The sequence below is a fragment of the Colobus angolensis genome, unplaced genomic scaffold, assembly GCF_000951035.1.
Source record: "Colobus angolensis palliatus isolate OR3802 unplaced genomic scaffold, Cang.pa_1.0 Scaffold465, whole genome shotgun sequence".
Lineage (NCBI taxonomy): Eukaryota > Metazoa > Chordata > Mammalia > Primates > Cercopithecidae > Colobus > Colobus angolensis.
Window position 1 is genome coordinate 460,664 of NW_012118099.1, and position 20,690 is coordinate 481,353.

At 37.1% G+C, this 20,690-nt stretch overlaps 1 pseudogene; it reads right to left on the reverse strand.

The window, feature by feature from the left end:
- Positions 1 to 3,820: 3,820 nt before the first annotated feature.
- On the reverse strand, positions 3,821 to 4,735 carry LOC105523460 (annotated as a pseudogene).
- Between the last annotated feature and the right edge of the window lie 15,955 nt (positions 4,736 to 20,690).

Below are 20,690 nucleotides of genomic sequence, written 5' to 3' on the forward strand. Positions count from 1 at the left end.
ACAAACAAGATAAATTCAAAAAAATCTACACCAAGACACATTAAAATTTGGATACCTATACCAAAACATTAAAATTGGCAACAATCAAGACAAAGCTTTGAAAGTAGCAAAAGAAAAGCAACTTGTCATGTATTACAGCAGCATCATAAACCTCCCATGGATTTCTCAGCAGAACATTGCTGGCCAGAAGAAAGTGGGACTTAAATGTTGAAATAAAGAAAAAAAAAATAACCTGACAACCAAGAATATTATAGCTGGAAAAACTGTCTTTCAAAAATGAAGCAGAAATAAAGATTTTCCCAGATAAAGAAAAGCTGAGGAAGTTCATCATCACTAGATCCACCTTAAAAGAAATGCTAAAGGGAGCTCTTTCAGTTAACGTGAAAGGATGTCAAAGAGAAATATGAAAGTATGTAAAAGTATAAAACTTAGTGAAAGAAGGAGATATAAAGAAAAATACAGAATACTGTAATTTCATAATGGTGGGGGATAAATCACTTTTAATTCTAGTATAAAAGTTAAAAGACAAAAGTATTAAAAATCACAATAAATAAAAATATGTTAAAAGAAACAATATGAATAAAGGTAACTTCTGACAATAATAACAAAGTATACATATGAAGGAGAGAAGTTAAAGTATAGAGTTTTGTATGTGATTGAAGTTGAGTTGTTTACAGTTTAAAACAAATTGTTGTAACAATAAGTTGTTTTATGTAAGCCCGGTGGTGACCACAAAAAAAAATATCTATATAAAGGAGAAAGAAATCAAAGCGTGTAAATACCAAAAACTCAATGTAACATAAAGGAAGACAGCAAGAGAAGAAAAGGTACAAAAGAATCACAAAACAGAAAACTATTAACAGAATGGCAACAGTTAGTTATTCTCTCATACTCACTTGAAATGTTAATGGAATGAACTCTTGAATCAAAAGACACAAAGTAACTGAATGGGCAGACAAAAAGATTCAACAGTATGCTGTGCTCAACTGATTCACTTGAGATTTTAGGAGACACATAGGCTAAAATTGAAAAGATAAAAATATGTGCATGCACATATATATACATACACATGTATATATATACACACACACATATACACACACATACACATCCTATGCAAATAATAACCAAAAGAAAGCATGGTGGCTATACTTCTATCAAACAAAATAGACTTTAAGTCAAAAACTGTCTCAAGATAGAGGAAAATATAAAATGATAAAAGGGTCAACTCACCAGGAAGATATCACAATTATGTGTGTGCATATATATATATGCACATACATATATGTGCATATATATGTATGCACTAAACATCAGAGCACCTAAATATATAAAGCAAACATGGACATAAATAAAAGGGAAAATACAGTAACACAATAATAATAGGAGACTTCAGTACTCCACTTTCGATAATGGGTAGAAGAGTTAGACAATCAATAAGGACACAGGTGGACTTGAACAACATGTTAGACTAAATGGGCCTGATATACATATACAGAACATTCCACACAATAGCAATTGAATATACATTCTTCCCAAGTACACATGCAATTTTCTCCAGGATAGATCATGTTAGGTAACAAAACCAATCTTAACAGATTTACAAAGAGGCAAATCATGCTGAGTTTCTTTACTGATCATGATAGAGTGAGACTAGAAATTAATAGCAGATGGGAAACTGGAAAAATCCATGAATATGTGGAAATTTAAAACATACTCTTGAATAACCAATGGTTCAAAGAATACATCAAAAGTCAAAGTAAAAAATATATTGAGGCAAATGAAAACAAAAACATAACACACCAAAACTTATAGGATGCAGCAAAAGCAGTACTAACAGGACACTTATAGCAATAAACATCTATATTAAAAAGAAGAAAGATTTCAAATAAACTACTTAACTTTATACCTCAAAGAACTAGAAAAACAAACTAAGCCCAAAGGTAGGAGGAGAGAAATAATAAAGATTAAAGCAGAAATAAATAAAACAGAGAACAGTAAAATAATAGAAAATAGCAACAAAATAAGATTTGCCTTTCTTAAAAGGATAAGCAAAATTGACAAATAATTAGCTAGATTAAGAAAGAGAGGGATTCCAACAAATAAAATCAGAAATGAAAGTAGAGATATTATAACAGATGTCTCAGAAATAAAAATGACCATAAGTGACTATTATGAACAATTATATGCCAACAAATTGGATAACCTAGAAGAAATGCATAAATTATGAGAAACATATAACCTATCAAGACTGAATAATACATAAATAGAAAATCTGAACAGACCTATAAATTGAATTAGTAGCCAAAAACTTTTTAATAAAAACAAAACGCAGGACCAGATGTCTTCAAGTGTTGAATTCTATCAAACATCTAAAAACTTAACATTAATCCTTCCCAATTCTTCCTAAAAATTAAAGAACATAGAACACTTTCAAACTTATTTTATGAGATCAACACTACCCTGATACTAAAGCCAGGCAAAAAAAAAAAAATAGATATGAAAAAAAGAAAACCACAGGTTAGTATGTCTGGTTAACAAAGATGAAAAAAAAATCCTCCACAAAATACTGGCAAACCAAATTCAACCACATATTAAAGACATACCCCATGGCCAAGTAAGATTTATTTCTTGGGGCCGGGCGCTGTGGCTCACGCCTGTAATCCCAGCACTTTGGGAGGCTGAGGCGGGCGGATCACGAGGTCAAGAGACCGAGACCATTCTGGCCAACGTTGCGAAATCCCGCCTCTACTAAAAAGTACAAAAGTTAGCTGGGTGTGGTGGCGCCTGTAGTCCCAGCTACTCGGGAGGCTGAGACAGGGGAATTGCTTGAACCTGAGAGGCAGAGGTTGTAGTGAGCCGAGATCACGCCACTGCACTCCAGCCTGGGTGACAGAGCGAGACTCCGTCTCAAAAAAAAAAAAAAAAAATTTATTTCTTGAATGCAACAATAGTTTTACCATATGCACATCAATAAATGTGATATACCACATTAACAAAATGAAGGGCAAAAACATGTGATCATTTCAACGAATGCAGAAAAAGCATTTGACAAATTTCTCTTTTTTTAATGGCCCAAGATATAATTCTGATTGTGGTCTGGATCATAAATCGGCGTCACATTTTACATGTCTATTGTCTTACAGATAATAAGGTATTTTATGGGGGAATGAGTGGGTGGAAAAACGGGAACAGGGCTTCTGAAGCTAATACCTGAAGAATATGGCAACATGAGAAAGCATTGACCCAGTTGCTTTGGTAAATGGAGGAAAGTCATCTCAGGGTTGCTAGGAACTTGGGTAAGACCAGACTGTAGATTGTGCTGAAAGAGCCCTCAAAACAAAACAATTTGCTGTTCCTTTAACAATCACTAATATCAAGAACTTGGAATTGTGCCATGAAAGACAGAGCTTAAGATGGGGTGGAGCCCTTACCTCCACTGCTCCCCTGGGCCTGAAGCCCGGCTTCCTTATGGGTATTGGGGCCACACAAACAAGTCACTGTTTCCTACACAGTGCAAGTGGGGAGCAGGACATGTCCCAGATGATTTGGAAGAAGGCCAGGGTCCTATGACCTTGCTGGTGTGAAGGGTGAGGTCCACAAGAAAATGGGCAGAGGGTCAACTTGTCTCTTCTTTCATCAAAAAGACCGTGAGGTGTATAGCTTGTGGTCACCCTAGGGCTGCTGCCATCTTTCATGCCCAGTGTCAAATCCTGCACTTCTGTAATGCATATTCCCCATCTGGCCAATATCACAGATACCTTGACGAGGTAGGGTAGGGGTTCAGAAGAATCCTTCATCAGCTATGAGGCAAGTACAGCTAGGTGGGATCCTGGAGGCTTGAGGGAACACACTGTGATGGTTGGTCTGATGGTAGAGAGTTTGGTGAAGCAGGGCATGAGCCACAGGGAAGTTGTCAGGATCCACACCTAGCTCCTGCAGCAGGCTGTGGTACTCGGGCCTGGTCTCCAGTTGTTCAGAAGACTGGTAGACTCTATCCACTCCAACTGCACCTCCCAGTACACATAAATCTTCTGGTTGAAAGTGACATATACGAGACAGGAGCTGTTGCATCCCCCTGCAGGTGTACAGACCTGCACAAAAGGCACAGATATTTTCATCCACTTAGAAGCGGACGACGGTGCAGTTGTGATCAATAACATATGTCTGTCCATCCCAGGCACATGTGACTACCTCCTCATGCCCATTGCCAGTGACATCCAATTTCTCCAGGGCGAAAAGCTGGTGATCCACTCACACTGACCACAGCAGTCTGCTTCCTCCATGACCTTCAGCATCCCATGCAGTGTGCTCATGGCAAAGACGCCAGAGCCAACACTCTCAGTGCCATGGCCTTGAGAGTTGTTGCCAATTACATGAGTGGAGACATTCTTGTTGTGGATACGGCCAGATGTCTGGTGCAGCACCACATCTCGGGCAGCTGGGGCCTCCCTACTGCCATCCATGACCCCTTCAAAGGCAGGAGGGGACCCTGTGTCCTTTTTCCATGTACACAGTAGAATTGCATAAGCACAGCCTGGCTAAGACACCATCAGTTCAGGAACACCCAGTGGCCCCAGAGTCACTGACAGGCTGTCCACTTTACCCTCCAGCATTCATTTCTTGAGGGACGCCAGCTGCCCGGTCAGATGTTCAGGACCCTCACCTAGCTCCTCCCAGCAGAAAACTCACACCACACAGTCTGTGTAGCCCACCACCACTCACAACACCCATCTCCATCTGTGGGCATGAAAGACACAAATTTCAACACTTTTTCATAATAAAAACTCTCAACAAAACAGAAGAAAATAACCTCAACATGATACAGGTCACATACGAAAAAAAACACAGTTAATATTTTTCACAATGGTGAAAAGTTGAAAGCTATCCCTCTAGGATCAGGAATAAGACTAGGATGCCTACTGTTGCAACATAGTACTGAAAGTCCTAGCCAGAGCAATCAGGGATGACAAAGAAACAAAAAGTCTAGAAATCAGAAAGGAAGCAATAAAATTAACTCTGTTTGCATATGGCATGATCTTATCTGTATAAAACCCTAAAGATTTCACATACACACTCAAAATATAAAAAGCATAAAATTAGAAATCAAAGTAAAAAATGTTGGATCATACAAAATCAACATATAAAAATCAGGCAATTAAAAAAACAAGCCCATTTACAATGATATAAAAATAAAATACTAAGAAATAAACTGAACTAAGGAGATGAAATACATTAAAGACAATTAAATATGGATAAAATTAAAATACACACAAATAAACAAGAATATATCCTGTGTTTATTGACTGCAAAATTCAACATTGTTAAAATATCCATATTACCCAATATGATTTACAGATTCAGTGCAATCCTTATTGAAATCCCAATGGCAGTTTTTTTCAGAAACAGAAAAAACAATTCAAAAATTAATATGAAACCACAAAAGACCCAAATTGCCAAAATGGTCTTGAGAAAAGAAAGCTAGAGTTATAACATTTTCTGATTTCAAAATGTATTATAAAACTAAAGTAAATAAAACAGTATGATACTGGTATAAGACAGATATACAGACCAATGGAACAGAATAGAGAGCTGAGAAGCAAATCTGAGCATACACCACATGTATCCACATATAAACAGTCAACTGATCTTTGACAAGGGTGCCAAGAATACATAATATGGAAATGATAATCTCTTTAATCAGCGGAATTTGGAAAAAGAATAAAATTGGACTCTTACTTTATATCATACACAAAAATCAAGTCAAAATGGGTTCAAGGTAAGACCTGAAACTATAAAATTCCGAGGGGAAAACAGCGGGAAATCCTCATGACATTGCTCTTAGTGATGATTTCTTGGCTATGTCACAAAAACCACAGCCAAAAAAAAAAAAAAGAAAGCAAAAATACACAAGTGGGACTACACCAAACTAAAAGTTTTTAATCAGAGTAAAAGGCAACCTATGGAATGGAGAAAATACTTGTGAACCATACATCTGATAAGGAGTTAATATCCCAAATATGTAAGGAACTCCTTCAACTCAAATAGCAAAAAGGAAAAATAATGCAATACAACAGCAGAAACCCTGATTACAAAATAACAAAATACTTGAACAAACATTTCCCTAAAGAAGACATACAAATGGCCCACAGGTATATGATGAGATGCTCAGCATCAATAATCATAAGGGAAATGCAAATCAAAACCATAATGAGGCATTATCTGACACCTCTTCAGACAGCTACTATAAAACATAAAAAAAGGAGAGAACAATAGTTAGTGAGGGTCCAGGTTCCCCTTGCATGTTTTACAGGGAAATGTGTGGGCTACAGGTGTATACTTCCTGTTGGACCCATAGACCTCCACCCCTGTTGGTTTGGATATGGTTGGAAATGAGCTACAGCTGGGCTCTCTGAAGAAGGCAGGTCTAGAGGATTGTGTCACCTGGAAGACACCCCAAATTTCAGACAATGCTTAAGTAGAAGATAAGGGGAAACTAGCAGTGAAGCAGTAAAATTTTAAGGATTGCAGTGCCTACAATTTAAGCACTATAAAGGGAAGCAGAAAAGAGGAGCACTTGTAATAGCATACTCTGGAATTAAGTAACATATAGACATCAGTTTGGAGTACCATAAAAAAGAAGTAGAAAGAAGATTCAATAGACAATGGAAAAGAGATTAAATTCTTGTAATAACTAGAAATATCATGGAATCTGTGCCCATTAATACAACCTCCACTAGCAGATTTAAGCAAAGAATCACAACTCTCATTAAAATGAAAAAGTCTGGGTCTATTTTATGTATTCAAAACTGCAAAAAGGTAAACAAAAACTGAAAATGAGATATGGGGAAAAATTAACGTAAAGCAAAATAAACTGCCTTCTGTAGGATCAAAGAAGGGTTTTAGAAAACGTATTACAGAAGTATCTAAAAGAAAATTTTTGGAACTTATTGACATTCTAGAAAGAGTAAAAGAAGACTTGGCCTTTATAAAATTGGAAAAAGAATATATAAAGAGAAAATATTGAAATGAAAAGTAACAAAATAAGATGAAGAGGAAGATGGGTGTGTTAAAGAAGATTTTCAGAATTCTAAAGCCACAACATAACAACAAATCTACATTGGAGGCAGCTGTAAAATTAAAACTTAGGACATAATGGTATTGCCTAGGTTGTCTTTCAGGGTTTTTATAGTTTTGGGGGGTTTACATTTAAGTATTTAATCCATCCTGAGTTAATTTTTGTATACGGCATAAGGAAGGGGTCCAGTTTCAATTTTCTGCACATGGCTAGCCAGATATCCCAGCACCATTTATTGAATAGGGAGTCCTTTCCCCCTTGCTTATTTTTGTCAGGTTTGTTGAAGGTCCAATAACTAAAGATGTATGGCCTTATTTCTGGGTTCTCTATCTGTTCCATTGGTCCATGTGTCTGTTTTTGTACCAGTATCATGCTGTTTTATTTATTGTATTCCTGTAATATATTTTGAATTTGGGTATCGTGATGCCTCCAGCTTTGTTCTTTTTGCTTATAATTGCCTTGACTATTCGGGCTCTTTTTTAGTTCCATATGAATTTTAAAATAGTTTTTTTCTAGTTCTGTGGTAAACGTCATTGGTAGTTTAATAAGAACAGCATTGAATCTATGAATTACTTTGGGCAATATGACCATTTTAATATTGATTCTTCTTATCCATGAGCATGGAATGTTTTTCCATTTGTTTGTGTCATCTCTGATTTCTTTGATAGGCAATATCATTCTGGACATAAGAATGGAAAAGATTTCATGACAAAGACGCCAAAAGCAATTGCAACAAAAGCAAAAATTGACAAATGAGATCTAGTTAACTAAAGAGCTTCTGCACAGCAAATAAAATGATCAACAGAGTGAAGAGATAATCTACAGAATGGAAGAAAATTTTTGCAAACCATGCATCTGACAAAAGTCTATTATCCAGCATCTATAAGAAACTTAAACAAATTTACAAGAAAAAACAACCCCATTAAAAATGGGCAAAGGACATAAAGAGACACTTTTCAAAAGAAGATATACATGCAGCCAACAAGCATATGAAAAAAATCTCAACATCACTGGTCATTAGAGAAGTCCAACTCAAAACCACAATTAGATACCATCTCACACAAGTCAGAATGGCTATCATTAAAAAGTAAAAAAGTAAAAGATGCTGGGGAGGTTTTGGAGAAAAAAGAATGCTTATATATTGTTAGTGGGAGAGTAAATTAGTTCAACCATTGTGGAAGAGTGTGTAGATTCCTCAAAGACCTAAAAAAACATAAATACCATTCAATCCAGCAATCCTATTACTGCGTATATATCTAAAAAATACAAATTTTTCTATCATAAATTTGCACACATATGTTCATTGTAACACTATTCACAATAGCAAAGATATGGAATCAGCCTAAATGTCCACCAGTGGTAGACTGGAGAAAGAAAAAGTGGTACAACTGATCTTCGATAAACCTGACAAAAACAAGCAATGGGAAAAGGATTCCCTATTTAATAAGTGGTTCTGGGAGAACTGGCTATCCATATACAGAAAATTGAAACTGGACCGCTTCCTTACACCTTACACAAAAATCAACTCAAGATGGATAGCAGACTTAAATGTAAAATCCAAAACTGCAAAAACCCTGGAAGAAAATCTAGATAATACCATTCAGGAAATAGGCACAGCAAAGATTTCATAATGAAAACCCCAGAAGCAATTGCAACAAAAGCAAATATTGATATATGAGATATAATTAAACCAAAGAGCTTCTGCACAGCAAAAGAAACTATCATGAGAGTGAACAACCTACAGGAGATGGGGGAAAGTTTTTGCAATCTAGTCATCTGACAAAGATCTAATATCCAGAGTCTACAAGGAACTTAAACAAATTTACTAGAAAAAAACAAACAACCCCATTAAAAACTGGACAAAGGACATGAACGGACACTTCTCAAAAGAAGGTATGTATGTGGCCAACAAACATATGAAAAATGTTCAACATTACTGATCACTAGAGAAATGCAATTCAAAACCACAATGAGATACAATCTCATGACAGTCAGAATGGTGAATATGAAAAAGTCCAGAAATAACAGATGCTGGTAAGGTTGTGGAGAAAAAGAAATGCTTTTACACTGTTGGGAGTGTAAATTAGTTCAACCATTGTTGAATGTTGTTGTTCAACCATTACATGGTGTGGTGATTCCTCAAAGACCTAGAGGCAGAAATACCATTTTCTGCCTTTGGTATTTGATACCCAGTAATCCCATTAGTGGAAATATACCCAAAAGAATAGAAATTAATGTATTATAAAGATACATGCACACGTATGTTCATTGCAGCAGTATTCATAATGGCAAAGACATGGAATCAACCCAAATGCTCATCAATGATAGACTGGATAAAGAAAATGTGGTACACATACACCACGGAATACTATGCAGCCATAAAAAGGAACAAGATTATGTCCTTTGCAGGGACATGGATGGAGCTGGAAGCCCTTATCCTCAGCAAACTAATGCCAGAACAGAAAACCAAACACCACATGCTCTCACTTATAAGTTGGAGCTAAACAATGAGAACACATGAAGCGGAACAACACACACCAGGGGCCTTTTGGGAGCATGGAGTGGGGAGGAAGAGCATCAGAAAGAATAGCTAATGGATGCTGGGCTTAATACCTAGGTGATGGGTTGATCTGTACGGCAAACCACCATGGCACATGTTTACCTATGTAACAAACCTGCACAGCCTTCACATGTGCCCCAGAACATAAAAGCTAAAGGGGAAAAAAAAAAAGAAAAGAAAATGTAGTACATCTATACCATGGAATACTATGCAGCCATTAAAAAAGAGAGATTATATTCTTTGCAGGAATGTTTGCAGGAACATAGCTGGATCTGGAGGCCATTATGCTCAGCAAACTAATTCAGGAACAGAAAACCAAATACTGCATGTTCTCACTTATAAGTGGGAGCTAAATGATGAGAACACATGGACATAAAGAGGGGGAACAACAAACACTGGAGCCCATTTGAGGGTGGAGGCTGGGAGGAGGGAGAGGATCAGGAATAATAACTAATGGGTACTAGGCTCAATACTTGGGTGATGAAATAATCTTTACAACAAACCCCCATGACACAAGTTCACCTGTATAACAAATCTGCATATGTACCCCTGAACTTAAAAGTTGAAAAAAAAAAAACAACAAAACTTAGGACAATTGAGTCACTGAACATGAGAAGCTTGCTAAGAAGACAAAAGAAAAATGAAAATGAATTGAAACAATAAAATAAAGTATTAGGTTATTCTATTCAATAACTCCTGTAGCAAAACTGAAATTAGAGAATAAATGTTAAAAACAATGAAAATGCTAAAACTGTATTCAGAGCAAAATTCAGAGTATTAAAAATTTTTCTTAAACAAAGAGTACAGAAAATAAGAAGTAAAATTTGAGAATAGAAGCTAAAGAGTAACAGAATAAAATACTGTATGCTAATTTTAGAAATCAAAAAGTAAAAGATGCATTACAAAAATCATTTGTGGGAAATTTTATTATACCAAGATAATGTAAATTTTTTAATTTTAATTTATACCAACTGTGATGAACTCTCATAAAATAAAATATTAATGTAAAATATTTTTAAAGAATAAAAAATGTACCTACAAAATGTACCCACTCATTAATTAAAGGAACAAGAGAATAACAGGGATATACTCTAGATAGGATGGGCCTGCTGCAGTATGCCTCAAGCTCTAATACATGCAGCCTGCCTAATTCTCTTTAATTTTTACGGGTATATAAATAGTTGTACATATGTATCGGGTACATGTGATATTTTGATAAAAGCATCTAATGTGTAATCATCAAATCAGGGTAATTGAGATATCCATCATCTCAAACATGTATCATTTCTTTGTGTTGGGAATATTCCAAACCAACTTCGCTAGTCATTTTGAACTATGCAATAAATTATTGTTAACTCGAGTGAGTCATCCTATTGCACTACCAAACACCAGATCTTATTCCTACTGCCTAGCTGTATTTTTGTACTCATTAACCAACTCCATCTTATCCTCCTCTCCCCACTACTTCTGACACTGTGATAACCATCATTCCACTCTCTACCTTCAGAAAATCAAATATTTTAGCTCCCAAATATGAGTGAGAACATGCAACATTTGCCTTTCAGTGCCTGGCTTTTTTCACTCACCACAATGTCCTCCAATTTTCACTAAACACAAAACTGTTTAGTGACTATCTGAGCAGTAGGTCCAGAGTTCTGTTTCTTTGAGCATCTACTCAGTCTTTAGTACCATAAAATATGCCAGTTCTTATTCAATTAATTATTTGGACAAAAATATGTATTCAATCCTCACAAGGAATAGAGTGGTATCCTAAAGACTGAAGAACACTTTGAATAGTTTTCCTTAATATATACTTCAACAGAAGTAGACAAAAGAAATAAAAGAGACAGAAGTAAGGAATAAAAAAAAGTAGGAGAACATTAAAGAAGAGTAACTTGAGGTATCCTTAATAATTAACTATATTCTCTGGTCTAATGTATTTAAATTTTACCTTTCTAAGGCTACCAACAATTCTGATGGAGAGAAAAGGACAAAGCGCTATAAATGCTTAGGCAAACTTCCAGCAAACATTACACAAAGTGAATTTTCCAGTGTCAAAGAAACACGCTTTTTCCCTAGGGTTTGTTCCAAAAGATGGCCCTATTCAGAACTGTAGAAAACAAAAAGTTCCTCTTCAAAGTTTCCCTTCTTGTTAAAGAATAAATCATAAGTGTTAGAAATAATAGTTTCTTTTAAAGACTAATTTTATGCTAGACATGCTCACAGGCATGTAGTACATTCTATGTCCTTGTACTTTAACCAAGACATCTATGCCAGACATGCTCGCAGGCATGTCCCAGATTGCAGCCTACGCCCCTTTCTTATTTAGGAATATTATTACTCTTTTAAGTCCTTTAGTAAGCAACTTCCTCTTTTCCTTTGTCTGTCTATTGCCTTTACCTATTTAGAAAAGTTTTAAATTATTAGCCAGTTGGGTTTTAGTTTAGATTCTGTGGTCTAGCTCCAGCCAGTGGAGACAGGATACAGTAGCAAGGACAAACTGTGTAAGAAATAAAAATTATTTCCCTCCTTTGTTCAGATATGCTCTCGCCATTGTTCCATCTGTGATGAGCACCCTTTCTGCAGAAAGTAAAGATTGCCTTGCTGAGAGAATTAAATTTATGTTTGAGTGCTACTTATTTGCAGCACTGGGGAACAAGTATTCTGTTTCTAAATAAACATTTTACATATAACAAGAACCAACTTGCAAGTTTCAGGTCTGTTTCATGCAGATCTGAGTAGTTGGGAAAGTGTTTCAGGTTCCCTCCTCAAATTTCTTTTATTGTACTCTCTCACCGTGGTCCATTTTTTCTGACCTCACAGCCCAGTAACTAAATGTATATTTAGAAACCAGGATCTTCCTTTGCACTGCATCTTCTTAAACTGTCTGCTCAGGAAGATTCTCCAAGTTGGGATCTGCCTGGTCCAATTCTTACTTCCTATCACTTCCAACAAGCATTAGCTGTCATATGAGTCAGTTCCCTCTGGGTCTTCTTCTTTACTCAGTGACATCCAGAGGTAAAAATGAACTCACATCTGTGATGATGGAAGGGAATTCTTGAACTCTTCACTTTGTCTTCATATGGTCAACCAGTGGGTAAGATTAAGAGTTTGTTTTGAACCATATGGAATTTGAGACGCTTATGAGACATTCATGTTAAGATACTGACAATGTTAAGACAGCTGAAAATGCTGGTCTCAGGAGAAAAGCAAAAAGTAAGGTATCCTTTTGGGAGTTGATAACTAGGCAGTAGCTAGAATCATAAAACTGGACAAAATCAACAAAAGGAAACCAACTGGGAAGTCCAAGGAAGAATTACTGGGAACACAAACGTGAAACCAAAGTGAGAGGGGATGGGCAAATTACTGAAACCTATCGAGGATAGACCAGACAGACTGAAGTGAGCTACAAGAGTGTGTGTCAGGGAGAAGAGAACGTCAAGAAAAAGGGAAATGGCCAGCAGAATATAATGCCCATAGATGGATCAAGAATGCTAAGAAGCAATGACTTTACATTTGGCAATGTAAAATTTAAAACTTCGGTAAGAACTGTTTTTCAAAAGGTATTGGCCGGGTGCGGTGGCTCACGCCTGTAATCCCAAAACTTTGGGAGGCCAAGGTGAGTGGATCACAAGGTCAGGAGTTCAAGACCAGCCTGGCCAACATGGTAAAACCACATCTCTACTGAAAATACAAGAATTAGCCAGGCATGGTGGTAGGTGCCTGTAGTCCCAGCTACTCAGGAGGCTGAGGCAGAATTGCTTGAACCCAGAAGGCAGAGGTTGCAATGAGCTGAGATCATGTCACTGCACCACTTCAGCCTAGGCGACAGAGTGAGACTCCATCTCAAAAAAAAAAAAGGTATTAACAGAAGCCAGAGAATGATGCTTGACACGTGAATTAGAGTTGAAGTTGAAAAGAAAAATGTGGATTAGAAGTTCAAGTGATTCATTTAGTAGAAGTGGAATTAAGAGGAAATTTTTTACAATATCAGAACTTTTTTCTGGTTTGGAAAAAAGGCAGTAGAAAAGAAAGGATTGATATAAAAGAAAGAAGATATAATTGACAGACAGAGATCTTGGAGCAACCAGAAGACACACTGAAGAATTTGAGGAGAAAAGACAAAGAGTGAGGGGATACAGCCAAGAAAATAATAAATTAGGAACTGAAAAGCAGGAAGGGCAAGGTTACCCAATGGCTGTGGCCTCTATTTTTTCAGCAAAGGAAAGGAAAAGTTTAGCTACTGAGGATGAGATGTACAAAATAATGGGACTTCTGAGGTATTTTGGAATATCCATTAAGGAAAATGACCAGGAGTAGGCACAGAATTTCCACAATGTAATAGAGTTGAAATTCATAAACATGACATATCATTCATACACAGATTGTGGGATTTTCCTTTTACTCGAGGAGTCTTAAAGCTTTGGAGCAAGAACAGAAAAGTAAGCAGCTCCTAAGAGCCAACGTGTGGTGTGGCAGAATACTGGGGAGGAAAGAAGCTGAGAGTACTGATGAGTTTTGCTAAAGTTATTCATTATGAAACAGGCATCTTGGTCTGTCTGGGCTACTGCAACAAAAATATCATAAACTGGGTGGCTTACAAACAACACACTGATTTCTCACAGTTTTAGAGACTGAGAAATCCAAGATCAAGGCAACACAACAGCAGACTTGGTGTCTGGTAAGGGCTATTTCCTGGTTCATAGATGGCACTTTTTTTTGCAGTGTCCTCATATGGAAAAGAGACTAGCTAGTTCTCTGTGGTCTCTTTTTACAAGAGTACTAATCCCAGACATAAAGGCTTTATGCCCATGATCTAATCACCTACCAAAGGTCCCGCCTCTTAATACCATTACCTTAGAGATTAGGATTTAAATCTATGAATTTTTTGAAAATACAAAGCTGCCACAGGGTTGAAGCCACCGCAGAGAGCACCTACTAGGGGAATGCTCCTTGGAGCTGTGGGGCAAGGCCACCCCCATTACCTCAGACTGGTAGGACTATCTGCATATACAAGTCCAGCCTGGGAGAGCCACAGGCACATGATTCCAACCCCTGAGAGCTTGGATGAGGGCTGCACTTGGAAAGCCATGAGAGTAAAGGCTGTCCAGAACCTCGAGGGCCCAACGTCCACCCCATCATGTCCAGAAGGTGGAATATGCAGTCAAACAAGCTTATTCTTGAGACTTAAGATTTAATGTTGTTTGCCCTGTTGGGATTTATAACTCACTTGGGACCTGATATGCTCTTATTTCCTATTTCTCCATTATGAAATGGGAATCTCCTATGCCTGTCTCACCATTGTATTTTGGGAGCATGTAACATGTTTGATTTCATAGTTCACGGATGGAGAGAAATCAGCCAAAGAGATGAATCATATCTTAAGTCTCACCCATATCTGATTTAAATGATACTTACACCACACCCTGAACCTTAGACTTTTGAGTTGACTGAATTAAAACTTTGGGGCCTATTAGAATGGAATAAATGTATTTTGCATGTGAGAAGGATATGAATTTGGTGGGGCAGGTGGTGGCAGTGGTACAGAATGTGAATGTTTTTGTTTCCCCTCCAAATTCATGTTTAAATCCTAACCCTCAAGGTGATGGTATTAAGAGGCAGGGCCTTTGGGGTGATTAGATCACCAGGACATAACCCTTGTGATTGGATTAGTGTCCTTATAAAAGAGATCACAGAGCTACCTAGTCCCTCCCACCATGTGAGGACACAGTGAGAAGACATTATCTATGAGAAAACAAGCCCTCACCAGACACCAAATCTGCTGGTGCCTTGATCTTAAACTTCTCAGCCTCCAGAACTGTGAGAAATGTTTGTTGTTTATAAGCCACCTGGTTTATAAACAGTTTGTTATAGCAGCCCAAACAGACTAATTCAGTGGGTCTTCACTTGAGTTGACAATGACATCAAATCATAAAGGGAGAATGGGTTGGAAGGCTTGCAGATTCTAAGAACACAAGAGTTCAATAAATTTCATTCAAGACTTATTCACTATTCATCTATCACATGCCACACTCTGGCTAAACACTAGAGAAATTACTAGAGATTTACAGTACAGTAGGAGAAATGGACATAAAATGTAGTGCCAAAATGAAAATATGTTTGCAGTATAATTTGGAACCAAAGTTAAGAGTTCTTATTTTGCTTTTGGAAGTGAGCAGGAAAGTGCGTTTAATAGAGAGAAAAAAGGGAAAAACTTGAAGGACAGCAGTTCATAATTGTAAAATTCCTGTCTCTACAAGGCCCTTAAGGAGCATACTCAGAGACAGAACTCTAGCAGCCTAGTGGGAGGATTACCTGAGATCAGAATCTTTGATACTATATGACCAAGATCTAGCTTAAATATTGTTTCACTAGCTGCCTCTGACACAGGCCATTCACTAATACGTCAAATTTCACAAATACATCAAATCTCACTAACATATCAAAAGAAAAGAATGACAGCTAATATCTAGTGAGTATTTACTATGTGATAGGCAAGATTCAGAGTGGCACACATATATTTACTCATTGAATATTTACAGTAACCCTTCAGTACTATAATTATTACTCCTATTTTATAAATCAGAAAATTGAGTAACAGAGAGGTTAAATAACTTGTCCAAAGTTCACACAGCTGGTATGAGGCAGAGCCAGTATTCCAACCAAGGTACTTTGGTCCTCAGCCTATGAATTAGCAACTCTGCCTCTCAACTTACCATATTGAAAACTGAGACCAACAATAAAATATTTCCAGAACCAAAGAGGAATTTCCAGACACTGCAATTTTGATGAGACTAAACTGAAATTGCTCACTCATCACTCACTTACGAAATCTCTAAAATTCTTTACCACAATACTCACTCAGGAGTTGAATTGAGAAACAGTAGCTAATTACTAATTGCTTTCCAAAAAAGATGATTTCTGTTAACATTGTTTTGTTGAGTAAGGTTTGCAAATTTAGGTTACATTATAGGAGACAGCGGAATTCTAGGAGAAGCAAAAGTCTACCACCCATCTTTCTTTTTCCTCCTTTCCCTAGTCAGTCCTCAGCCTTTCCTCTAAGTAAGTATCTGAAGAATAACTTAACATTATCAATTTGATGAGGTGGTAGCCTCCCTGGACAGCCTGTATATGTAAGCTTGACCTACCTACATCAGTGACCACAGTTTATTGCTGGACACTTGGTCAGCATGGAAACCGAGTGCTTGTTTGACAAAATGACTTATTGAAAATGTACTTACTGCACTGGTCTATCCATATATCAAAGTTCTGAAGCTGGCTCCTAGGAAGGAATGAGCACCACCTGCCTGAAGCAGACTCACTTCAAGGCTCAGAACCAGAGAAACAAGAAAAGGAAAATGCTGTGGACATGCCCGTCCCAGGCTTTTTACCTTTTCCATCCCACCGCCTCTTAGGAGGAACAGCTGGCCCCTATCTTCAGCTCACTGTAAGCCTGATGAAAATACTTGCTGCCTGAAAGAAACAAAACCTATAATTGGTAGCAGTACACTTATCCCCACTCACCTGAGTCTTCAACCCATGTGCACCCAAGAAATAGCCTGCAGGGATAAATGTCTGCCTGATTGGGTTATTTCTGGCTGTGGAGTGAAAAGAAGCAATCATCAGAGCCTTAAAGTTTCTTGGGGTCTTACCCCTGCTCTCCTCCCTCGTTACTATAGGAGAAGGGACACAATAGGCACATACCTGCTCACAACACCACTTCTCCAGCCTAAGGGAGTAAGGATTTGCCTCTCCTCTCCCATGTTCTCTCTACCAATGATACCTCACATGGGAACAGTACTCGAGTAATAGTTTACTTTTCTAAGGAAGTGCTAGAATTCATAGATGTTCTTCATCAGGCATGCTTTCTAAAGTTTTCCAGTCAATGATAAAGTGAAAGTAGGAAAAGGAAGTTGGAACTCAATTCTAAATAACAAGGGTTTTTCCAATAGACATATGTAGAAACAAACTTATATTTAAAAGTAAAACCATTGACAGAGCTATTATTGCCTGTTCTCAGGAAATTTAATTTTTTAATTATTTTCCCACTTACCATGGTAATCTCTTTGACAATCTTTCATATACCCTCACTTTCAAGCCAAGGTTTTTGAACCACACTATTGAAATATAACTATGAGAGAAATAGTAAACCTGTCATTTTTTTTTTTTTCCAGGATAGAGTCTCACTCTGCTGCCTAGGCTGGAATGCAATGGTGCAATCTTGGCTCACTGCAACCTTTGCCTCCCAGGTTCAAGCAATTCTCCTGCCTCAGCCTCCCGAGTAGCTGGGATTACAGGCGCCCGCCACCACACCCAGCTAAGTGTTGTATTTTTAGCAGAGACAGCAGTTTCACCACGTTGGTCAGGCTGGCCTCGAACTCCTGACCTCAGGTGACCCACCTGCCTTGGCCTCCCAAAGTGCTAAGATTACAGGTATTAGCACTGTGCCTGGACAAAACTGTCAATATTTTTATTTGGCTTTCTTAGTTGGAAAATTAAAGGAAAATATTCGTTTTCTAATTTTCTTAATTTTTTCCCCTAAGAGTCTTGCTGAGTGTAAGGTTATTATTGTAATAACAGATATTCTTTTCCCTGCTGTGGCCTTATTCCAATAATTAAGATCCCTTCCCTTTTTTTTTCCTGAATTGAAAAGAATTTTCTAATTGGCAAAGTGTACTACTGCCTGTAGCACTATTGAATATGTCATGGCAATAGGCCACGTATCCTAGCAGTGTAATCTGAATAATAATATAGTGACTGGCTGAAAAGACATTTTGGCTGGGGCACACCGTGGACTCACCCAAATAGCTAAGGAGCATAATTTTGATAAATTATATAGTTTTATTGTTATTGACCTCTGTGAAAAACCATTTGATTTTCTTTATGCAAAATAGATCTACTCAGATCTTGGAGGGGAAAAAATTCTTCCTTCAATTATATATCAGTGGAAATTATGAAAACTTTGGGAAGAAACCAGAGGAAAAATCATTCCATTAAATCCAGCTTCTTTCTGTTATTTTTAAAATGAGTAATGTCATTTTGAATTCCCAAATCAAAGGGCATATACTTTGGAGAAAAGAAAGGATGAAGATAATGATATTAGGAATTTCCTCTGAGTCAGAAAACTTTAAAAATTTTAGATAATTAAAGAGCACCTCAATAGAGAATAAAGAATAAAGGATGTCCTGTGTTTGGAAAAAATTTATTTTAATCTTAGATGAAAAAACTACATGCAAATGTAGTTCTAAGCCATAAAAATAAAGGAGTTTCTAAAGCAGTGTCCATCATTTCTTTTCTTCAAAGTTTGTATAAGAACCTAATGAAATTGGCTTATCCCTTCTCCAAATACCTGTTGTACACTTTACTCACCTGTTCACTTTGTACCCTATACTAGTCTGTTATTCTCAAATTGATTTGAATGTTTAAACCTAACTTCTGCAAATTACAAATTCTTTTAAGTCAGGGGATGTCACTTCCATTATTCTCACAATATCTAATGTTAGCTATATAATGAGCATTGATGAGCATTGTGTTACGCATATTTATGACTCATTAACCCATTCTTACCTCATATAAAATTCCTTTTTAATAACTTCCACATCAAAGTGCTATGTGTGAAGATAAATACATGGAAAGAAATTGCATTTTCACCCTGAAGCCCCTAAGAATCAACCAGTTCTTGATCATCACTGTAATAAATTTAGCAAGTGTAAACAACTGTGTGTCTTCTCATTCATTCAAGCTTTTAACATCTGGTTCAATGTCCTCCTTTCACCCCAACACTTCCCAGCAACTTGGCTGATATTAGTGTGTACATGAATGACCCAGATGAACCTTAGCATCTGTTTTTTAGCATAATTCTCATGGTATCTAATGTTAGCTATATAATGAGCACTATGTTAAGCATATTTATGACTCATTAACCCATTCTTACCTCATATAAAATTCTTTTCTAATAACTTCCACATCCAAAGTGTTATGATGTGAAGATAAATACACGGAAAGAAATCACATTTTCAGCCTGAAGCCCCTAAGGATAAAATAGTTCCTAATCATCACTGTAACACATTTAGCAAGTGTAAACAACTGTGTGTCTTCTCATTCACTCAAGCCTTTAGCATCTGGTTCAATGTCCTCCTTTCACCCCAAGACTTGCAGGCAATATCAGTGTGTACGTGAATGACCCATATGAACTTTGAATTGGCTGATATCAGCGTGTACGTGAATGACCCAGATGAACCTTAGCATCTGTTTTCTAATCTCTCACTTCCATCATCATAATTCCACATTAGTAAACTACTTCCATGATCTCAGACCAATTCAGTTTCTTCAGGCTGATTTTCCCCACAAACCTTTCCAAACCTCTCTTTTCTCCCATTCCTCCCTCCTCTTGTCACCACCTTTCATATATACCCTTGATCATATCATCTACCTACCTCTTCATCCACTATATTGCCAAAATTATCATCTTTCTCCTGTTACATTTCTCTGAAAAATTCAAATCTGGACCAGTGTGAAAAATTCATCTGCATCAGATTTGCAGAGTATTGTTGCTAAAAATAACACAATATTATATTACAGATTGCTGCAACTACAAATTCATGCTCCTTGACCTCAACTAGAACTTCTACACTGGCCAGAAGTGTTTCTCTATTTAGTTTTACTTCCTAATCCTCATATCATCAACAACTACAATACTATGGTGAGTTCCTATTATTTTTCCTGCCCAAAATAGTACCCTTCCTTCTTCTAGGAAATTCTTTTTGAATGGGAGATGGCACCTTCTTACAGATGTCATCCCACTATCTGCTGTGGACGGTCCTGAGTGGGCACCTGGGCCAAGCTTGAACAGTTTTAGTTTCCTGTTTACCCAGAAATATTTGATTGACACAGAAATGAAAATATGGCCAAAGTCAGATAAAATGCAGTTCCTCCACAGATATTTTTCTAACTAGAAGTGAAGAAGAAAAATGGTAAGGAAGAAACCAAAAAAAAAAAAAAAAAAAAAAGTGGGGGGCAAGAGAAAAAAGAAGGAAGACAACCACAGTCAGG